The sequence below is a fragment of the Ptychodera flava genome, chromosome 16, assembly GCF_041260155.1.
Source record: "Ptychodera flava strain L36383 chromosome 16, AS_Pfla_20210202, whole genome shotgun sequence".
Classification (NCBI taxonomy): domain Eukaryota; kingdom Metazoa; phylum Hemichordata; class Enteropneusta; family Ptychoderidae; genus Ptychodera; species Ptychodera flava.
Genome location: NC_091943.1, coordinates 4784863 through 4809680, shown reverse-complemented (window position 1 = coordinate 4809680; position 24818 = coordinate 4784863). Strand labels below are relative to the sequence as shown.

The window sequence follows — 24818 nt, the reverse complement described above, 5'->3', positions numbered from 1 at the left end:
AAGGCAGAGGAATAAAAGGAAGGGTTTCATTGACAGTGGTTTGTCACACACTGAGTAGGCCTCTAACATAGCACCGCCCTTAAAAGGATATCAGCTTTAGTTTGCTTTTCTGTTTCTACAGAGGTTGAATCGAGAGATGTCTTCGAAGTTGCTCTCCAGCATATCATTGGTTCTGCTCCTGTTACTACACATAGTCCTAAGCATGCCAGTTTTAACTCCAAGCAGACATCGACTCACCAGAAAAGACGGAAAGGATTCTAGTGAAATCAGTAAGTCCCCTCTGACAATTTTTATTTAACTTAAAGACTATGAGGTTATGCTCAATATCGCTGTAATTCTATGGATAATCCGCACTATGGACCACCACAACATCTGAATGATCTGTCTTTCAAGACTTAACGCACCGTTCTTGTTTTTTACTTACTAGAAGTCGAAATTTATTACTCTAAGATATACCAATAGTAAATATTGAAATATACCTTCGACGATGTACCACTTTTAACAAATATCACGTTCATATTTCCCGCCGTTTTAGATTACAAATGTGTCAAAGTATTGAAAACATCATGACCGTGGATATTGATGTCAGTTTCAAAGTCATTTCACCAGCTCTAGGATTTTCAAATCATTTTACGATCAAATATTAAGACATCTCGCATCCCATACGTTGTATGGAAAGCATGCCAACAAGGAGATCAGTGTCACTATCCCATACGAAGTTGACACAATCTTATACTGTAGTCAAAATATGTATTCTTAAATGACCGACCAATCTCGGTGTTCTGAGGCTAAAATGAGAAATTCCTGTTTTCGAGCTTTTTGAATCTTTTGTTTTAGGTTTAATTAAGTGATGTGTAACCATACAAATCGTTGGAAACAGATTGTTGTCCGCATGAAAAGTCACAGATTCTAATAATCTCTCCGGAGGCTACTTGACTATTACCTTTGTTGATGCGAAACTTTGGCACAGACTAGATAGAGATGTAATTCAAAAAGTGCCACATAATAAATTCATAAAATGATCCACAGTGATACGCCTTCCACTGCTTAATACCTTGACGACATGTTTTACGCGTGAATACAATACAAAAACGCGTAATTTTGTTTTCAAATCATACGGCCGTGAAGGCGTACGAGCCGAATGATTTTCTGATGAGATGTAAAATTGCAGTGAAAAGTCTAATTCTACAGTCAACAAATTTACGCAAATGCGTTTGGTGAATGGAAGACAGACTGATATCTCTGTGTAAGTTTTGACGAGGTTTTAACCCTTCGAGCGCTGTAATATTCTCCCGCCAATCTATGCAAAATTTTACCAATTTTTATGAATTCTTCTGTAATTTTTTGATAATTTTGGACCAAATGGACATCATATTCATTCACTGCAATTTTTTCTTAAAAGTTTGGCAAAAATCTGAGAAAAATTGACAGGGAGTTAATTTTATGTAGGGGACAAAAAATAGACTTTGGCGCTCAAAGGGTTAAACGTCGAAATAATTTACGGAAGGCATTTCTTTATTAGTTGTGCATTAGGCCGTGCATTTCGTTTCAAGCAAAGACGTCGCTTAAATGCAGTACATTGGACATTAAGCGCAGTAGCTATCACGCTCACACAGTTACGTTCATTGACGTATATAACAGCGAAACGTAGCGTCATGCCGCATATTGTGAGTGAAAAATCTGCGCATAATCGACGCGAAGATGCCACTTCAGAGTTTGAGTGTCATATATCATTTATAGCGCAGGTTAGAAAGCTTTCAAGAGCATTCAAATCATATCCATGGAATAGAAAGGGCATCATGATTTTCCACATTTTGCTTACTGAAGATATCTGCATTAAAGAGTTCATTAATTGAGTGTGAATTGAAAGCATGGGATTTTCGAAAATTTTACCATACAACTTATGGCAATTCGAGACACCGACGCATATCCGTGCTGTCCTGTCGGATTGTGTGACCTGGCTCCTTCCAAGAGCATGTTAATCATTGTCCATACTATACGATCTCTTCATCATGGAAAAAAATTATTGTGTTCAATTTTTCAACTTTGAGACGAGTTGTCGACCTGTTTCGTTGGCAGGTTACTTGTACAAATGAAGGGAAAATCCAAAGCAATGGATTTGATAATTTACGCATGGAGCGTCCGTCTTTTTACTGTGGATGTCTCGTTTTGCTTGTCCATGTTCAAGGCCAAACCGATCACTTGTACACAAAGGTTTTCGTAAAATATTGGGCTTCTCTCTGATTTGATGGTATTGATAATAGGAGTAGAGAGGTTGCCTCGGGCGAGAGAAAAGGGAAACTAACTCCTTCGGCCACACCTCGCCCTTTCATTTTTGACTGTCCTCTCGCCCATTCATAGACGTTGTGTCGCTACCTATTCTTTCATTACTTTTGGGAAATACCAGATAATGAGCGGGCGATTAAGCCTCTAACTGCCAACCTAACAGTAAATACTGTGACGATGTCATGTCCAGATTTGACACTAACTCACGTCATACATAAAAATAAAGTAAAATACACGTCGGAGATATATATCCGGACACTAAAACTTTCACAACACTTTTCTGGTTTACCGCTCATTTTGAAGTTCACCACTAAGTAAATTAAGTTTTCATCGGGTTATTTTTTGTGAAAATCGAAATTTGTTTTTCGCCATTGAGTTAACGGCATTGAATTCCAAGTGTCGGTAAATATTGAATTTCGTACATTGATTCCTTATCTTCATTCTTGATTTCAAAAGGCAATCGTTGAAAGTTTCCATAAGGCAAGTTTGAGCAAAACTTTAAATGTTCCAATTTCGAGGCGTATACTGCCTTAAAGTTGACGCTATGAAAGTGTCTATTTTCCATGACATTTAAAGAGAAAAAAGAGCGGCCTTTTTCCTTGGAACGTATCTCCGTGTAAGGATGCATTTATCCCCGAACAACTTGCTTTCATAATAAAGACTTTCAGCCTCTTCATACGACAATTTTTTTTTGTTGTCGATAACATTTACAGATGTTGAAATCCTCCCTCACAGTTGCCGATGAAAGCGTTATTACCCTTTTGTAGAGTGCTATTTTGTGACACGTTTCTCTTTTTTTCGATAAGTATCAGGCAAGGGGGACTGGAGAAACGGCCCTGGTTGATAAAAAACACGTTTTGGGCATTTACTAAATCCGGTGCAAGGCCTTGGATTCGGTTTTGCGATCAGTCAAATTTGGGGAAATCATTAAATCATTTTCGTGTATGAAGCTAGCTATTGAATTCACAGTGACTGCTCCCTCCAGGCTTCATGCGGTCACAGAAATAAAAAAATTCACAGAAATGCAGAAGAGTGGAAACGGTAACGGCATTATAAATTGAAATTAAAACTGAATCTACACCCTAAGGCAAGGATAACAGGTTCCGTGAATTATTACTTTCCTTGGCTACAAATACATCTAAAGATGGAGGCAACATTTTTAAGCAAACACAGGTTCCATTTGATGTCGTAGGCACAGTAATGATCTACGAAGTCTATTGTGTCAAATTCCCCACAAAATGATTTTTCTACCATTGTGATTTTCTAGTTTGATGGATGTATGATATTTGTGTGCGCAGGCGTTACTTATTTCTTCACTAACAGCAATTAGACTGTATTAATATACATTCTTATTATCTCTGAGAATTATTTATTAAACATTTGATAAATTATCAACGGAGGGAGATTAATTGGCAATCTTCCATGCGCACATTATAGAAATTAACAATTGGACAATATTTTTCAGTATTAGACTTTTCGCAGACCACGCTAAACCTATTTAGCTCTACAGACAATCGATTCACTCTATTAATCTCAATATCAATAGCAGAGAATTAACGCGTTAACAAACGATTCAGGCTAATATACTGACACTCAATGAAGATGAGCGAAGCTTGTGATTGTTAAACGCACAAAACGTTTGTTACTAAGAGGTAAAATGTCAAGAGACTATCACGGCAGACAATGTGCCATTTGGTAAATTGATAAATTGCGGGAAGTCTTCATGTCATTATGGTTTATCCATTGAATATCCTAATCACCACACATCGACAATGTCTCGAGACAATCACCTCCGACGAGATAGTCTCATTATACAGTTATCTAATGCAAAATACATATTAATACTTTTTTATAAAACGTTTATGTCATCATACCTTAGTGACTGCATCACAGTCTTGGCCCATACTTTGAACATTTTTCTGTAAACAGATAAAAAGAATAGCTGCCTTATGGAGTTTCACAGCTCATCTGACCCTCTAGTCGTCAGTATTTTCGTTCTATATCTAAAAATTTATCAGATTTTTCCAATAGTATGTTTTTCAATGACCAACAGAAAAAATCTTTACCCAAAATTTTTTTCCAGTGAACTGTATCGAGGAGAAGTTTATGATAAGCAGAACGAATATTTCATCGCATGTAATGACAGAGACGGTTTAACCAGCATTCGAAACGATATTTTGATATATATATATATGTATCGGTGTGTCTTTACTCACCAAATTTGTTAAACTATGTCATCACTGTGTAACGCTTTACAAAACTTCAGGCTCAGTCAAGTCTACGTCAAATCCTTCCAATTCTTCTTGCCTTCTAGAAATTTTACCACTGCGTTATTCAAAGGTGGCGTGATTACCCAGAATGCACAGCCTGATTTCAAGGTTGTTTACAGCTTCTCGTCACGAAGTGTAAAGCCTGTGAGAATACTCCGCCTACTGAAGTCGAATTCGGGACCAACCGAAAATTACAAGGCCTCGCGGGTTTTTGATAATTATTACGATCGTTTTGGGGCAACTGTTTCCGGAGTTTGTAGAAATAATGTCCAAACCACCTGCAACATTGGAGGAGGTTGGCAAATTAAATTACACTTTGTAACTTCCCGTCGATTGAACCGTGCAGATACACTAAGTCATGTTTACCCGTCTGCATCTGAATGCTGTACGTAGACATGACATGCATTTTCTAGAAATATCAAATTGATTTATTTCTCCTGATTCTTTGTCTTGGCAAAATTCGGCTGTAACTTACACGGAACACTCAAGTTTAAACAGATCCGATAGTTTACGCTTGGGACAGTAGCTTATTAGCCGTTACCTTGTCTCCAGTATATTCAATAAACTTTATTTCTATTCTATGTTAAGGTACAATGCTCCTTGGGCACAGATATTCGGACTATAAAGCCTTTTCAATTCTTTTCTGATCTACCACTTGTGCGAGGTCATTTTAAAGCTCTTGGTGTAAATAAACTTTTTACAGGCTTAGTTTTTCGAAAATTGAAAATTTTATCTTCTCTCCATAGAGTTAACACAGATATGGCGGCCATTTTGAATTTCAAATATCGGTAAATCTTGGATAATTTCTTTCTCTAGTACAAAACTTTGCATGGTTACCCCCATTTTTATTCTTGATTTTGGAAGAGAATGGTTGAAATATTCTTTGAGGAAAGTTTGAGCAAAAGTTTACGTCTTCAACATTCGAGGCGCATACTACCTTAAGGTATGTTACTACCCATGGAAAGTGCAGAGTCAGAAAATTATTTAGAAATACAAGAAAATATTCTTGTCATATAGTCACTAATGAGAAAACTTCATTTTAAAGGTGATTCAGAAAAAGTGTCACCATGTTAGACATCGAGGTAAAACTGCAAAATTATTCCCTCTGTACAAATTAGCCCGCGAAAAAATGCTGACTTCGCAGTTCTTTCTCGGCTCTTATCGTACACATATTTAATATCATGGTGTACCATCATTGCGTGGCGAACAATCTTGAAGTTGTTCGTAGGGAATGTTTTACAACTCTATCCTGCAGGAGATGAAACTTCCTTATCGGCTCCCTACATATATGAGGACTGAAATTTGTCACAAAGGGTCTTTCCTATTTCATCTACTTCATTAAGTTTTCATTGCCTAGCCATTTCAAAGCTGCTTTTCTGTCTGGCTTATCAAAATTCTGCAGATACCATATTTTTATTGCAATTCAAGGAATCGATTAGCCATCTAGGAATGTTCACAATGATCAACAACTCAATATCATTGGTTTGCATATTAAGACAAAAATCAATATACAATTAGCATTAATGGTCTCAAAGAAAACTATTCGGCCACCTTCATTAAGACAAAAATCAATTGTCAATTATATATGGGAAGCCCCGCTACACTAGCCCATTGTTAATGATGTTCCATCGGAAAAATGATTGACAAGAGTCTTTTACTGTTGTGGAAGTACGATAACTTGCGGTCATTGATTGAATCTGATGCTACGCTTTAAGCACGATACGTTCCGGCAGTGAATGCATCCAAAAACTCCGTGACAGATACAATTCAAGAAGCCAACAGGATCTAACATGGGCTGACTTTGCTCAGAAAATTGCCAAAAATGACTGTCAGGCTTTGAAAACATGTCCAACCAGTGGTATAAGTTGCCGAGTTTCGAATTTAAAATGGTGTTCGTTTGATTTTTCACGTCATAGTTTGAGAGTTTAGCGCGAGTCTGTAAAGGGGATAAAAACTTAGTTTTGCCATACCAATGTAGCAATAGAAAGGCATCTTGTCTTAGTTGATCAAGATTTGACAATTTGCAGAGTAAACGGTTTTCTACCACGTGAAAGTAATCTCGTGCGTCGAAGTTCAGGCGGTGGTGAGGTCTAGACTATACGAATACGTACCCCTATATCGGCGACAAAATTCAACACGGCGACTCAGGATTTGCCTAGGGGGTGCATTTCGTCACGCTCTAATATTTATGACCATTTTTATGAAATTTTCAAGTCAGGCACAAATTTTAATCGTTGGAGGAATGCAGGCCGTGATGTTGTTTGTTTACGACGAGCACATCGAAGATCGACGCAAAAATAGTTCCGACGCACAAAATTGATGACGTAGACACGGCATGTCGTGACGTAAACGACCAGAGCATAAATCTCTTTTGAAAAGAGGTGACAAACATGGCTTGTGCATGTGATAATTGAAACCATCGACTATAGTTAAGCCCGTAGAGGTAGTCTAGTCTTGAATTTGCTTCGTCGACAGTAGGTTTGCCACCATGTACATAGTTTACTGAAACACAGTAAGTGAGCACTTATAACGTCACTCAACAACACGCGCCAACTGCTGACCACAAGACAGTCTGGGCGTGACGTCATCAAAATGTCAAGAGGTAGTGACCTCGTCGTATAGATTACTCAAGGATCTGTCAATGAATCTGGAAATATAGCCGCTTTACAAGACGACATTCTTTGATGTGATCTCATGTATCATTGACATGTCATCGATTTTCAATCATGCGCCCTTTGATCCGTTATAGTGTTAAAGAAACTACTCAAATTGTAATCGATGCAGGTCCAGCTGTAATGGAAATTATTGCAAATGAAAAAATGACATCTGTGAAGTTATTTGAAGCTGAAATACAGGTGAAATTCAAACTTGATAATGTGACCAAGTGAAGCACAATGTCACTGACGCATTACCCTAACCTCTTGGAAAATTCTTAAAGGGGCGGTCGATCGCTTACATAAATGCAGGACCAACGAAATAATTTATGCAAAATTGAAAAATCAATGACATCAGCATGATTTCTTTACTTAAAATGCACACTGACTCCGACAGATCCCGGAGACTGTACACGTCCATACAAGAAAATACCGAACTATACATTTATCAAACTTAACTCACGGTGAACTCACCTTTCAAGGAGATAGAATATTTCAAAAAGATTTCTCGTGCAGAAAAGATGCTTGCTATTTGACACATTTCAAAGTCGAAAATTATTGCCATTTTTTGTTTATAAGTTCATATAATTGTGTCGTTTCGGGCACTCTTTTCCATTGCGCTGCTCTGTTCAGATTATATTACTTTTTATCAAAATATTAAATCGAGACCCTTTTTTTTTCTTTGTAATGCATAGATTTTGAGATTTACTTGCATCTTCATCGTGATCTTGTATTATGACGTACCAGAAACAATTGGCAATGTGTAGTCTAAGTCACTTGAACACCGTTTGCAGTATTGATAAATTATTTTTCAAAAGGCGCTATATTCAATACATTGTATATCTGAGGTGTAGATTTTTGCTCATTCAAACCGATACTGGTAGAATTTTCATTCGATAAGAGGCCGCTGTCGACGTTGCATGGTATAATGTTCATCAGAAAACTTAAAGTATCGGGGAATATGGTGTAAATTCTTTCTCTTTTGCCAACATTTGCAGGATTGTCGCCGATTTTTAATCGTGATATCTAAAGGGAACGGTTTAAGTTTTCTCATGAAAAGTGCGAGCAAAAGGTTAAGTCTTTCAATTTCAATCTTTGTTGTACAAAAAGCATTGGCAGAACTGACTGCCTGTTCAGAAAGTACATTGATGACGCATCCAGTCTTTCTGTGAGATGGGTTCTTTGCGATGACATCGTCCACTTTGAATGAAGTTATTTTACATTTCAAGGATCGGCCAAAGAAAACTGCTCACGTAAAGAGGTGATCGCATAGACTTTCTTGGCGGGAAGGCAGAATTTTTTTTTCGTATGAGCAGGCGGGGCGGGGGTAGGGTGGATGGACAATTTATTATAAAAATAGTTCCTGGCCTCGAAATTGAAAGACTTAACCTTTTGCTCGTACTTTTCGTGAGAAGAGTTTAAACCATTCCCTTTAGATACCAGGAATAAAAATCTGGGATCATCTTGCAAAAGTTGGTAAAAGAGAAAGAATTCACACCATATTTCCCGATACTTCAAATTCAAAATGGTATCCAATGTAGCTCTTTTGGGAAATATCAAACCTTTCGATTTAAAGAGAATAAAATAAGCCAGTGAAAACTTTATTAATTCAATTAGCTTCAAAACAAGCCCTACAAGTTGTAGACTGACAAGGTATTCTCGAAGTTTGAGTGTCTGAATATCTGTCGTCGAGGCGCATTGTACCATAAGGGTGTACGCTGATACAATATTCCTTTGCTTTGGAAATGACTTGGAGAAACCCAAACCAGTGGGATTCGGTTGATTGAGCGGGTGGGGGAGGAGGAGGGCAACATTACTTGGCAAGAAGTGGGTAGCTGGTTACGGGAAGAGAGCCGCTTTGGAGGTTTCCTAATGGGGAGCGGGAAAGCTGCGATATTAAACAAGGAGGCGAGAAGGGAAATTTTATAATCGTAACGGGAGGGCATTTGCGAAGAGCTTTTCTCCCCTCCATTTTTTGATTTTTTTTCCCGAAACTAGACAATAGTAGAGTTACACGCAGAAACATAATATATCTTCACGTGATGGTTTATAGCAAAACGCGTGTTTATCGTGTACAGTAATAAAAGTCCTTTCACAATTTTGAAAATGATATTACAATTAATTCTTAGGCTGAATGGCCACAGTAGGCAATGTGATATAGATCACTGACTTGAAGGTTCCTAAAAACCACATTATCAGGCTAACGTACTCGTCAACTGCAAGCTTCGTACGTAAATATTCCACAGAAACACATTTCACTGACCTTGTAGCTGCACGTATTTAGCTAAAACTGACAAGCACATGGTCGGATTTTGACACGTTTTAAGAGGCTGTCAAATCTTCAAGTTTGATAATCCGGCGGCGAGCGGCATAATTCGGCCGTCAGGTTACATTCAACGAGACCTGGGGTACTGCACGTTAGAAACGATGCGATAATATTTTATACAATTTTGAGATCTGATTAAGAATTTGACGATGTATCAATCTGGAAATGCATCTGTTGTTTATTGAATTGTCTCATTGCGAGACACCAGTTCATGCCTTTTCGTGTAAAATCAAATGGCTATTTTACAGTAATCATTAAAATCTTCAGTCTAGATTTAAAGGACACGTCTTAATGCTCTAGTCTATGAGAACAACACCAAGGAGAGGTTGAGTCTGTTAGAATGACATGTTTGACGTATCGAAGGAATTTCCTGTAACACATACAACAGTCGTAGATGTAGTAATTTCAAGCGTCGCACAAGTTATTGATAAAATCTATATTTGGCACATGTACTCAACGTATCTAACGTGGTCGCGTGCCCCTGACATATGACATGTATGGTGCCATGGTAACATGAGTTGGTACACGGTACGCCTTCATAATTCTTGTTCGTGTAATATCAAGAATCTTGTCGAATAGTTAGGATATCCACTTGTTTATTTCTATTTGCATAACAATAAGAGGGATTTGACCTCAATTGTTTGAACTAAATTTATTCTACAGTAGGTGATCACCTCATTTTTCTGTCAAATTGTTGACGCTGCACACTGACTGAAACTCATGAAAACACAGCAAAATCAACGATTAAATGCAAAGCTCTTCATAGCATCATCCGCCGTGTTTTAGTGATACGAGCATTTTTAGGTCTCCACAATCACGACATTCAATGTTGAGTCCACTATATTTGTCCTTATCTCTAGCATCATTTCTCAGAATAGATACAGAAGTAGTTGATAATATTGGCGCTTTACTGTCCGCCCTCTAGCGGTAAAAACGAACGATAAAACGAGAACAAACATACATAGTCAAGTATAAGTCAATACAACCTCTGGCCTTCAATCCTCGATATCTTCGGGAAATATGTTTCATTTCCTTTCTCATCAATATTAATTAATATAATATAAGTTGAGTGGAGAAAGGAGATACGCTTGCAGTCTTTATTGTCAAAGTATCTTTGCCTAATGAATTAATGTCAGCCAACACTTTTACACAATTTGTGAGGAGACAGTAAGCTTGCAGGACTGCATGGTGAATGTAAATGTATCAAAACGCCTTACCACGCTTACACCTCTGCGTCAAAAAGCATATGTAGACAAACTGTTGAAAACAAATGTAGGCCTGTATACTACAGCCCATCACTCGTGATAGATATATGCCACCTACCGATACTGCGTAAAGCAAAACCTAATTATATCGGATACTTAGCGGCTTCTTTACTGACCACTTACACTAGGATACATTCCAAGTTTCAACTAAAATGCAAACACTTAATTTCATTATTTAAAAGTCTGTGGATTTCCATTGGTTTAGTAGAATTGATCGTTTAGCCTTTTAATTACGCCCCATCCGTTTGACGATGTAACTTCAGGCACTGAACATCCTGACGTCATTCTCTAATACCATACCCCAACTACTTTAGATGCAACGATAGTTTTCTAGTTATTAAACCGTTCCATCTTGTTCCAAATCTTGTTCCTAAAAGGGGGTATTTCTTCTGTAAAAAAGGTAAACATGGCTACTTTTGAGGAATTATTTCTGTGTTCTGCCCCGGTAAAACTAGAAGTATCAATTACACAGTTTTTTTATGAGTGAGCTGTCACGTACAGAGTGGAACGCAGTGTTCCTCCAAGTTTGACATCATTTTGGCAACTTAGCTGAAATACGTCAAACTTTACTTGTCAAACCTTCATATAGATCATTGAAACTTATGATTCAATCAAATGGCTGTGTGAATAGTTAGAATTAATAGAATCATTTTACCAATGGAAGTTTTTAGAGAAATTCAGATTTGGTAATCCATTGATAAATCCATCAATGGATAGTTAAATATACTTCTTATTCTTTTACAATCCCTACGTCAGGATAATCTTAATATTAAATGACGTCACAGACTAGGCGGATGAGATTAAATTTTGGCTTAACCTTCTCAGATTGCTCTCCGGGATCAAGTTTTAAAGAATTAATTACCTTAAAATCATTTGAGTGTACTGTTACTTGTGTCAAACTACCGCCATTAAAATGTCAATCTTCCAAACATGTGTCAGATTTCTCGTTGACTACCATCCACTTTCCTTCGCAATTAACCAATTTTTGAAATACTTGAGGCACTTTCTCCTTGAAGTCTTTCAAAGATATGGTTTGTTAATTCTGGCTGTCATAGTACCCAAATGTTCAATTTAACCTCCTTCTGTTGTCTTCCACCATTAACGTTGTAGTCTGCAGTCATTCCCAGCGTTAAGGTGCTTCGCGCCTCGAAAATGAAAAGACTTAAAACTTTGCTCAAACTTTCATCAAGCAAACGTTAAATCACTCCCTTTCAAAATTATGAATAAAAGTCGGGGCCACCGCGCAAATTTGAACTGGAGAACTCTATGTCAGGTTATCTGCTGCTCTTACGACACAGTTCTACATAATTTATGGACAGATCTCGCAAAACGCAACGTTGTCGTCGCATGAATGTTGCGATTTGGAAATGTATTGTAAACTTTCTAAATTTCATATGATGATGTCTACGCCGGTCTTGTGGTCCATTTCCAGTCAGGATATTGAGTGATTTTTATTTTTCACTTTTCCATTGCGACTGGAAAGAACAGAAAATAAACAAACATACAAACACCAGGTAGTAAGACTAATTAGATTGGCAGTCATCCAGCAAGTTAAAAAACAGAGTAAAAATAAGGCTTGTGAAACTTTTCTGAAAAAGCAGAGTGTGATATGTTACCATAAATATTTATGAAATGTATTTCCAAGTTTGGTTGTTGTAAAAGCTTGAAGTGAAAATAAGAGTCATGTGTGTGATAACCTGGAGAGAATTCAACGGTCTATATCCAGGTTTGCAAACAAAAATGACAAACGAAGTTCAGTTGAACTTCTTTTGTCAATGCTAAACCATGATTTAGAAACAACTGTAAGCACATGCGCATGTTTAATCCGCGGGATTGCGATTTTCCTCCGTAAGGCACATTGAGGGATGGAATCAGAATTAACACGATAAGAACCGGATAGAAGAGTACTCGTTTGCGACGGAAGAGACGAATTCTGACAGGTGTTCCTACAAATGAGATAACCACCATTACTGGGATAGAAAAAAATAGTCAAAAATGAGAAAATTGCCGGTTGGTGATTCTTAGGGCATCGCAGGGCAGGAGCGATTAAATTGAGGAGCTTGTCTTTCTAGAGAGGATCGCCATGATACAACATGGAACATATCTGATTTGCATAACTTACAGCCTTTTATATGACTCAGAACAGTAAAAGTAGAACGCGCGGGGATCATGTAGAGGGAGAGTTCCTATCATGGGAACAGCTAGAAAAGTTCGAATCTGTTGATGCAATATTGAAATTCTGTAACTTGGAAAATTGATTTGGACGAGGCTGTCTATGTATGCTACTTGAAATGAAAATCAACCAAACTCTCAGGAAATTCTAAATACGAAGTTAGAATTTCTAACAGTTACCGATGCGACAAAAAAGACCTTTCATTTGAAGTTTTCAGAGCATTTGTAAGCAATATGCACAGAATGAAATTGTACTTTGCTAAACAAAAGCGTCTTGTAAAAAACATGAAATATGGGGTGAATTTCTCCAACTTCTTGATTAATAAACAGAGGGAAATTCATTCCTGGAATAGTTTACTAGAAACGAACTTTTACTTTTCGAGAGAAGTCAAAACTTAATTATTTGAAATGACTGCAATAATGAACTGAAATAAAAAAACCGTTACCGATAAACTGACAAAAATATTTGGTCAATTTATTATTGAAGATTAATTAATGCACTGAGGCTTAATCAGTATCGGTGATTGTTTCTGATTTATCTAATTTTGTGTTACAGGCAAGCAAACGTGGGGCAAACATGCGCTTGCAGGAATGTTTGTAAGGTTTACAGATTAATGAAAAATCGATACTCGCAGATGATGGCAGATCATTTACGTCACTTTTATTCGGCATACCAGTGATGGACTATTATTAGAATTCGCAATTGTAGGTTTCTCAACGGATTTGCGGTCTGTTGTATGTAACAGGGATAAAAAAAACTTAAATTTACGGACTCCTACGTTACCTTGCATCCTGGCGTTTCCGTTTGTGCGAATCGATCCCGTCAATCATGCCATTCTTTTTGTGTACTGAGTTCTTCTGAACCACAATTTGAATTTCGCTGTTACAAAGTAAGAGGAAAATTGTTTGCGAAATAAGCATACCGATCATCATGTTTGTTCAGAAAATGGCTCAGTTATTTTGCCACGCACAGGTTTTGCAACAGTTACTGACATTTCGGTCTGCTAATCTGTATTGTCTCCCTCCGCTTAGTGCGGCAAAAACTATTTTGGGGTCATTAGCCGATACCTCATGTGAATTCCAAACACAACACGAAGTTGAATGTGACTCGTAAAATGTCATAAATGCTGATATGACACCAGAATAGCTGTGAGTTCACAGCTGTGGTGGTCGGTTTCTGACGGGTTTTTCTGCCTTTTTACGCGCTGATTTCGACTTCGACGACTTTGACGCCACCACCATAGCTGTGGTAGATTCAATAGATAAGCCACCGAATCCGTGCGCAGGGAAATAGTTGCGCATGATTTTTCGACCTATTCGCATCCAATTTAACAGTCTGCCAACATTCGTCGGCAGCCTTTATATTAGGGACTTACCACGATCATAAATGCCGATAAATTCACCTAAATACTAATGTTTTCATAGCCTTTTCTAACATTCCAACTACACGGCCTCTGCGCGCACACTACTGGAAACTTTCCAGAATGTGCCTCGCGTTCTGTGTTTGTATTTAGTTCGTGTCGTTGCAGTTGCAAGAAGCTCATCCAGATCGTGTTGCATTCTTGCGATATCAAATCTGAAGAAAAGCTGCTGATGTTGTATGAAAATGTCACTACTTGGCCCACTTGACGGGCAAGTCATGAATGTGAGATGTATGAACACAATTGGAACTAATTTGGGATAATTGGATCTTCATATTTTTCACTTTTCTCAAAAGTGTTTGGTGCCCTGTAGCTGAATGTTGCAATAGTACAAATAACTCATATAAAACAAGTGTAAACTTATATAAAAAGGAAAAACAGATGAGCTTACATTTGCGGATTAAACCGACATTACTTCATTAGTCAATTACCTACACGATTGGAACTAATTTAGTATGATTGGATCTTCATATTTTTTAAATTTCTCAAAAGTGTTAGGTGTTCTGTGACTGAATGTTGCAATATTACAAAATTGCTCATAAAAACAAGTGTATAACATAAAAATAAAAGCAGATAAACTTACATTTGCAGACGAAACCGACATTACTTCACAATCCAATTATCCCCAATCAGTTCCAATAGTGTTTTACCCGAAATTAGCTCCAATCGTGTTAATATGATAATGAGGTTATTACCAAAATACCGTGTAGGATGCACTCAGACATTTGCGCCGCTCATCAACCTCTGCTTTGCGTTGTAATACAGGGGTTAAAGGTATACTGTCACCTGTTCCAATTTTGCCACAGTTACCATGGAAAGAGAAAATCTAACCAATCACAGATTTTAAACGGGTGGCCGCTTTTTAAAAACAGCGCCCTCACATGGGCATTTTGAATACCAAGGAACGCCCCTTTGACCATAAGGGCACATTTAGATTACAGGTGACTGTAAGCTCCCTTATTCCTTGAAGGTAGATCGCGCCTCGGAAACAGGTCTTTTGACCCTCAAAATTTTTCAATTCTTTTCTGATCTACCACTTGTGGGGGTTCATTGTAAAGCTCTTGGTGTAAGAAAACTTTTTACTGGCTTAGTTTTTCGAAAATCGAAAATTTTATTTTTTTTCTTCATAGAGTTAACACAGAGATGTCACATGCATGTCTTAAAGGGACAAAGTCGGCCATTTTTCATGAATGTTGTTGGATAAGAGATACTACTTATGCTGATTGACATGTTGAAAGATACTGAATGAATGGGTGACCATGCATATATTTGACCCCGGTTTTAGACACGATGCATGAAACCATCGCGAAAATGAATTAGTGGTCATGACAAACAAAATTCATGAAAAATGGCCGACTTTGTCCCTTTAAGACATCGAAAGGTCCGTTCTCTACGGACGTTTTATTTATCCCTGCTGCTGACAAAAATAACACAGTTTTCTCTTCTTTTTTCTGCGCGCAGGTGTTGTTAGTCTACAGGAGTGGCTTTGCATGTTAGGACTGTTTTGTAAACCATCAGACAGCGCCACGAATCCGCAATCAAAGAAGAATGGAAACAAGCATCGCAGCAACATCAGGAATGGCGAAATTTCCCGTCGTGCCTCGCAGTCAGCGGACAAATTGGCGTACTATTTGAAATACTGGGACTATTGAACAATATAAAATGAAATATAAAAACAAGAAAGCGAGAAAGCAAGATTTCCTATCGCAGCTACTTCTTTTAAAATTGAAGCATGGCAGGAAACCCCCATTACCAAGCAGTCGGACGGCTGAAGTTGTCTTGCTACCACAATCCTTCTCCACCAATACACAAGATAGATACAATTCTTGGCTCTCTTCCTACATCGAAAACCTCCGGCTTTTCTCTTCCATGTATTCTTAGCTGAGAAGAATTTCGCCATGACATATCTCCGTAGCCATACCTGACATATTGCCCGGCATTGTTCGATATATCGCCCCGGTATTGTTTGATGTATAGCCTCGGCGCTCACTAAAGAATGACGTCACTTTTCCTGGCCCAGATACCCGAACTCAACACGGTTCTAGTTAGCCGGATCGTTCAAGTACCGTGGATATATTGAACTGTTTGGCTTCACAAGCACACCAAGGACAACAGCTTGGAGTGAGACTTTGGAACTTTAAAATCTATTGCCAATGCAACTGTATTTTTCATGATAATCCCGTAATTCTTCCGTTACAGCTGGTCATATTCAGACATCCTCCGGATTTTCTAACTGGCCATTAAAACTTCAATTTTTGATGTACATATATCGGACACCAATTGCTTTCAGCGTCAGTCATTGCGAGTACAATTCACTTTAAATGTGGCATTACTTTCTCTAATGAAACGGTTTCCAAGACAAACAGTAGGTGTCTTGTAATAATGGTTATCAGACTCTAATAATAACAGATATTGTTTTTCAAAGGACGCTAGGACACAACTATATCGCATTTCTTTTCTATACAAGGCGCCAGTTTGAAATCAAAGTGACATAACGGTCATGCATATCGTTGCCATTCAATATATGATTTTCTTATTACTTTTCTGAGTAATTTTACTCTCTGTGTTATTTTCGTAGTATCAGCATGTCACGACCAAACTGTACCACGTATATACAGGACTCCAAATATTGTTTTATTAATTAATATTACATATGTACAGAGTGTATCTTTATCTTTTCTTTATTTTCCGTGTTGTAAAACTCACAATATCAAGAAACTTTTATCAGTTTTAAACCCCCACAGATTGTACCGTATCTTTCAACCATGTGTAATTGTACTGTGTGTACCCCAGCTCCGAAATCATCCAAGATGCATGAGATGCTCTTAATTAGTTTATAGGCTGTGACGTCACAATATGGAATCCATTTGTCGACGTCAAAGATCCATAGGTGTATTTCATCATTATCTTGACATCGGTGTCAGTGGTATTAACAAGGTGAATACGACTGCAAGGAAATAGCGCCGCTCATTTAGTTTAACTCCCGGCGTCGTATTGTTGTAGAGTAAGCCGTTTCCCTTTTTCAAATCCACTATAACATGCTATACGCTTCTTGCCTAATTGATAATGTTCGCGGTGTTTGTTTACTTGAGAAACGCACTGCAGAACCACATGACAAAATCCGTCTTGAACATGCAGATATGAAGATGACTTTAAAATTGAAATCTCGCTGCTTGTCCAACCTAGAAAAATTGACATGTAGACACGGTCGCCTACCAACGCAAATGATATTTGATTTACATTTGTGAATCAATGCACATAATTTAATATTAGATAAAACTTTTCCCATAATTCATATTTAAAACGGCGCGGTCTCTATTAGTTCATGCCTTGAGTGCTAACTGTGCATTCTAACGCAAGGCGATGGTACTGAGCATTCATAATTGCCAGATAATGATTGTTAATGGGAATTCTCCATTCACGTTATCACCGAAACTTTTCCAGGCGATATCTGAAACGCATCAACAATGTCAGAAAAAAAAAAAGAAATTGTATACGTTTCCAAGTAAATCAGAAACAGCGGGACCTAAAGGTACGCAGAAATTGCGAACCTGACAAAGAATTATGCGTACGAAGATAGAATTAGGCACGTTGCCAGCTTTATAGCTGAAGCTCGCACGTAAAGTTGAATTGCTGTGTATTGCCCGAATGGAAGATATAGAACCGTAAGGGAAAATATAGTATGGATTTTCAATGAAAAGGACATACTACAGGGTATTTCAATGAAATTCATGAAAATGATGATGAGCATAATTGTATAGCAATTTCCTTGTTACGATGTTCCCGTTTGTAAAATGTACTCACTATCAGCTGCGTGTTTTTTCTTATTTAAGTCGAAATAGGCTTATCATTATATCTTTACTATTTGAGTCAAAGATTTTGAAAGAATTATATATACACTTGCGTGAGTAGCCTATGGAGTTCCATCGTACAACACATTGTTGAAGGTTCGCCGCTAGGACATTTGGGTTGAATGAAGGGAGTAATTGCCTTCATTACTGATTGTAATTGCTCATTAAATAGTGATGCCATTACCCGGTGTGTGTGTTCTCCAAACTGTGTACATAATTGTGTAGCAATTTCCAAATTGAGGCTGGGTTCGCTATTCTATCACCTGTTTGCAAAGCAGCTGCCATCGGGCGAAATAATATAAGGTTATTCACAAAATACAACCCGCTCAGTGAAGAAATCACATGGGTCATTTCAGGAATATTCACAGAGTTTATGATTTTCTCTCCGTTCTTTGTGTTGTTGAACCATTTCTAGATATTTCTTGTAAAATAGTAACCTGATCGGGCAAAGTTTTCCGGCGTTCACATTAAACAGTGATGGAAGGTCGAATAGCGTCGGGTAAACTACTTTCGGTGTAATTGTCAGGGGACTCTGCGTCCATTGATATGAATGCAACACTAAATCGATTCATACTATATGATAAATAAAATATTAAACATTCTAAGGAAGGCAAGCCCAAACTATGTGCGGCACCGTTGCTGTTTACTTTTTTTTAAAAAAAGTTCATATCTGTTGATTTCCAACTCTATTCTCCCTAATTAATTTAATTGCTGCCGATCACAAATAATGAGCATTATCCTCTCATTAATTATACTGTACGATGAAGCTCCATGGTTACAGAGACAGCGCTGTATAATAATACTTTATGTTAAATTTATGAATCTTCTGATAGTTTAAGGTTTGTAAAAGTATTTACAGAGGTACCAACGACTGTCATGAATTCTTCGGAAACACGTTATTTGTTATTGTAGCTTCCATCAGGAAGAACCAGGCAATTCAGTCTGCACTGATGATAGTATTCAAACTCCTAAGGTGGAAAAGCCTCGTATTCTTAGTCTTGTTGTCTTGAAAAATACACGCACTGCAGAATTGTAAGGTTTTGATCGCCCAGCTGACAATTATTTTCGAAAAGATACAAATACGCATCAGAGATGATTATGTATATTATAACTCTCTGGCAATCATGGGTGCACGCAATCAGGTGACTAGACCATGTATAACGCTAATACCACACTAGTCATAGAGCTCTCTTGTTTTGAGAAAGTCTATGGACTCGGCTTGAAGACAGTGTCATACTTCATCAATATAGGTGGGCTATTCCACAGTGCTTAAGGTAGTATACGCCTCGAAAGTGAAAGACTCAAACTCTCCTTAAGGAATCTTTAAACCATTGTCTTTCAAAATCAAGAATAAAAATCGGGGGTCACCATGCAAATTTTTAGTAGTACAGAAACAAATAACCAAAGATTTACAGATATTTAAAATTCAAAATGGCTGTCATCCCTGTGTTAATTCTATGGAGAAAAATAAAATTTTCGAATTTCGGAAAACTAAGCCTGTGAAAAGTTTTCTTACACCAAGAGCTTTAAAATGAACCCCCACAAGTGGTAAACCAGAAATGAATTGTAGAAGTTGAGAGCCGAATATTTGTCCCCGAGGCGTGTTCTACCTTAAATTGGAGTAATCTTTCAACGGACACCTTCAGATGATGTCGTTCGAAGACTTATTTTCCATTGGGTGCCATGTTCTTACTCTGGCAATTCCTTACGGTATTCTTTGTTCACACATATAGAGACTGTCTTCAGTAGTAGTAGTAGTAGTAGTAGTAGTAGTAGTAGTAGTAGTAGTAGTAGTAGTAGTTGTTGTTGTTATTGTTGTTGTCGTAGTTGTTGTTGTTTATTGTGACTTGGAATTCCATGAATTGCCCCGCCCAATGGACTTATAAATCACCATTAAATTCATATGCACGGTACAGTGTAGTGTAAAGTTGTGTCTGACATGTAAATTTCCACTAAAATATAAGAATGCAATGAGGGATACATTGGAACGATATGGTGAGATTCAAATCTCGTGTATTCTAGAGCAAACCCATAGAAACGATTTTGGGAAAATATCTGTACGTGTTATTGTGATCATGAAGTCATAAATCATTTCAAGAAGGAAATAAAGTCTCATTTTGTTGGTGTTTCATAGTTCTGTTTGATAGTGAGAGTCCACAAAAAGCAGCGGGGCACTCAGGGGGTTTAAAAGGCGTCCGTAGTACTTCCCAGCTCAAATTACGAGCGTGCCAGCTTTAAACTCTCCATCTTTGGATTGTATAACTTACTGGGTCATTCAACCTTCTCGGAGATACTCACGACGTTTTTATTGATTTCAAGAGACCCGCTCATAATTTACGCCGTTAAATATTGGCAGTTGGTATTAAAAAAAAGTAGTCGTCGGAACGAACGGCGCTCAAAGGGCGTATATGGGACCCATACGACCAATACGAACGCTGTATCCAAGGCATGATGGTAATTGATGAAAATTAAAACATGTCTGTCATAACCTACATCTTATACTTTAAATGCTACAGCTACGATGATGAGGGGCACCTAGATATCGTGCAAGAAATACATTGTTTAAAAACAAGAAACTCGCACAGGCGCAGTTCCATCGTGCACGAAATACATTGTTTAAAAACAAGAAACTCGCACAGGCGCAGTTCCGACGACTTTCCCTTTAAAAGATATGTGTATGGAGACACTGTCACTTTAAGGTTTGTTACGAAAAAATGTACATCTGTGCATCGATGTAAGTTTTGCAACCATAAGTTATGCATTCCTTTTCCTGTTTTAACATAGACTCTACGTTCCAAGGCCTACAGTTGAACGAAGCACAGATAAACAAATCATGGTGAAAAATACATTGTTTAGAAAGAGGTCAGACGTAGTCAAAACAACAACACCAGATCCGCACAAACAAGGCTTGCGAATGATGGGTTCTGATCAGCTAGCTGGATGTGTTTTGTTGTTTTGAATACTCGTGACTTTCTCCTTGACAATGTTTCAACTTTCGCAGGCTTGATTTCTTTGCTGTTTACTGATTTTACCGCCGACGTGATAATTAAGCCTGACAGTGTTGGCAACTCCTCAAAGCTGATTTATTCGGCGAGTTGACTTCAAAAGTCTTCCTGGACGCAGGGATGATATAAGTCAAATACAACCCAGCAAAACCGTCACGTCTTCAAAATTAATACTCTAGGTGGTGGATAGTCATGAATCGTGAGATTTGAATTTCATGTCTAAGTAATCAAGTAATCGACCAAAGTTACGCGTGTAACAAATGCCCACTCAAAGAAACTTCAAGCGATCAACGCAGCCCGCGAAGACCCGGGTGTCCTTCATCTTTCAAGGAAAATTATTATGCTTCATAAATGATGCATGCATTAATCAACGTTGAAAACGTTGACAGCCCCCGTTTTGCGTATATGTTTGATTCTTATCTTATTATAACTGCAGAAAAGTCCTATTTCAGAGATACAGGAGTTGAATTCACATTATGGTTCACCAGGAGGCGGTGCACAGTCACAGCAAACGTTCCATTGATGGAATAAGTTACCTTTTCTCACTTCAATTTCTCTCTAAGTGAACAACAATATGGCAATACTCATTATTTATTACTCCTTTAATAAGAAAATATCAGTCGGAAAACAGAACTTGCGACTCGATTTTCAGGTTTCATCTACTGATCGAACACTTGGGGCGCAAAGAAAAACCTGTTTTAGCTTCCGCTGGTGTGGCTAATTCTGTTAGAAACTTATCGACCCTCAATGTTTTTCAACAGAGCAATTTTTGGTAAAGTGGCGGAAATTTTACACTGACGTTCAGATGGAACACCAGCAAAAATGTAGGAGCTCCCCGAAAAAGTAAAAGTTTGAATCCACATCATAAAAAAACACCTACTATCCTGTTCTATTCTGGACTGAAGGTCATTTTTTCTCATTTCATCTCTCATTGGCTGAGGCCTTAACGATTGCATCTCTCATTGGTTGGCGGGCTCAGCGATTGCGTCTCTCATTGGTTGGCGGTCTCAGCTATTGCGTCTCGCATTGGTTGACGGTCTCAGCGATTGCGTCTCTCATTAGTTAGAGGGCCCAGCGATTTTCAGGGCAATATGGCTTTACTTGCTTTGGTCACAGTTATGAAACATCGCGCCTGCTACTTGCGAAAGTACAATTCTTCACAAAATGTAGTGTGATAGGTACCGCGAAACTGAGAAGACTAAGTATGTATACATTCTTACATATTACCAGGGCTCGAAAGTAGCGGTAGTCCCGCGTCAACAGACTACCAACTTTTCCCTTGGGCTACCAAATCCCATGAAATGGTGGCCCACACGGACTACCAAAATCTGGGACACGAAATTACTTAGTGGGCGACATGATGTTGATTCTTGTGAGATGACCGACGCTCATACAGTCAACGCAGCTGAACACAGAAAGGATAGACTATGACTTTGTTATGCAAAGTGAAAGGCGACAGTGCAGTCGAATTTGTCGAGACAAACTTTCAATAAAACATTATTATGTATCAATCACAATTAAACACAAAATTATTCACATTGCAAAGAAAAAGCTGTGGGGCCACCCACAAATTACGCTTTCCGAAGTGTACAAGATCATCCAAAGATAGTGTACTATGGTGGAGAAATATAGCCAAAATTGCCATGAAAGTATTAGGAACATGACTGTACCACGTTGCCATCCCGAAATTCATAGCTAACTTATTTTCAGCCATGTTATGTTTACACGCGCTGAGTTAAATGTCGTTCTCATGGCGAACATCAAAATTTGCACATAAGCTCTGCGTATGTGTGAATAGGTCGTCAAACTTTGAGGCGTCACCGTTGTCCACTGCACGCGTTATACCGTTCTCCTAAGGCTATGACCTGCGGGTATTGATGTCAAATGACTAGGAAATTCACTTCCTGGATAGAATCATGAAAAATAAACCTTTCATTGTCTAGACATAAATAAAAAAACTCTTCATTCATGCATTGGCTACCAGACCTTGCCACTGGGCTACCAACTTCAGAAAATGGTAGTCCAATGGGACTACCAGAGAAAAAAGTTAATTTCGAGCCCTGTATTACGGATGTGCAGCATCTCTTTCAAGGTCATTAAACATTCAGTATTGCATGGTGCCCGTTGAAGGACCTGAAATACCTACTAATATTTTATCCGTACACGGATATATCGCATGCATTTTTATGTGAAACTAAGCTAGGGATACAGGATATTAAGTTTCGTGAAACATCAGACAGGCTGAGAATGCCAAGTTCAAAAATACAAAGTATTCATTTAAAGAAGGCTAGTTTTAATTACGTATTAACTCAGTATTTTGAGGAATCGTCTCAATGTTATTTGTTATGATTTTATTTCCTTTCGGTGTGTTACTCTAGTCTTTGATATCGACTTAATAATTTTTATGTTTTTTATTTAATGTAATGTAATGTAATGTAGATCATTATCTGTCTTTGGTGTATGTTTATGCGTCTCTACCTTCACGAATGAGATTGATAAATAAAGATTAAACAAGTTTCCTGCATGTAGGTTTCCGATATTCGAACATTAAGACCTACTTTGTCTCGGAGTGATACTGTAAGGCGTGGTTCGTCTGCCATTGTGAGATCATACCGGAAGTGAATAACGTCAGTGATCGGCCATATTGCGCCGTCACTTTATTAAAAATTCTCTTTCATTTCGTGTCCCCTCAGGATCAACAGGACAGGCTACGGCCATAGAATTCTCTTTATGAGATGGGCGAAAGTTATCTATTTGAAGTGTTAAATTTTAATATTCATGTGTAATTGTTACGTCATGGGTGTTCAGCAAAATAATCAAACTAATAAAAGACATGCTTACAATGTCAAAGAATGACACCCTGCAATGTTTAAGCAATTGAAATAAATAGCACTGGCTAAATTTGGAATGTGTCTTTCATCTATAAGCGATATTCACTCGAATGTGTCGACGACCTTAGTAGGGGTATGCGCAGTGTTAGGACGTGTTGCACTAGGCTTATGGACAGATAATATATCAGACCAAGTGAGATGACGTCTCACTGTAGTTCATGTGCCCTATGGCCTTTCGTCAGTGGACATGTGTTTTTTTTTTTATTCACTTTCAAAATTCGAATTAGTATTGTTTCTGTCCCCTTTTATCTTCATCTTACTTCCGGGCTATCATGAACAAGTATTTGGTAATGCATATGCATGAAACACCAAACTGATGTTCTAACTTTCCATAGTAAGCTTATGTATTCGTCTCTTCGACTTTTAAATCATAGCTATCGCTGTGTTTGGTCAATTTTGAAAATTCGGCCCATATGAACTGCCTTATCGAATTCCTTGGTATCAAGACTTGGGCAAAATATTAACTTCCCAGTGATTGTTTCTATGCTTGGTTAAGCCGGACCGTAGTGGGCATAAACACTTCGCTAAAACGTGTCCTTGGGAACTGACACAGCACAGAGACAGCAAGGAACATTAATTATTTGAGTGTTTGTAAACACATCAAATGTGAACAATTGCCTATACATTTTAAGCCCCTGGAGGTACCAAGCTAAAACTTCTAACCTCCCCACCAGGAC

General features: G+C 38.0%; 1 long non-coding RNA gene across 1 annotated transcript; it reads left to right on the top strand.

Annotated features, from left to right (window-relative positions):
- LOC139152586 (uncharacterized) lies at positions 1-20374 on the top strand. Its single transcript, XR_011556656.1, has 2 exons — positions 1-269; positions 15856-20374. It is a non-coding gene; the product is annotated as an uncharacterized lncRNA (long non-coding RNA).
- Positions 20375-24818: the final 4444 nt, after the last annotated feature.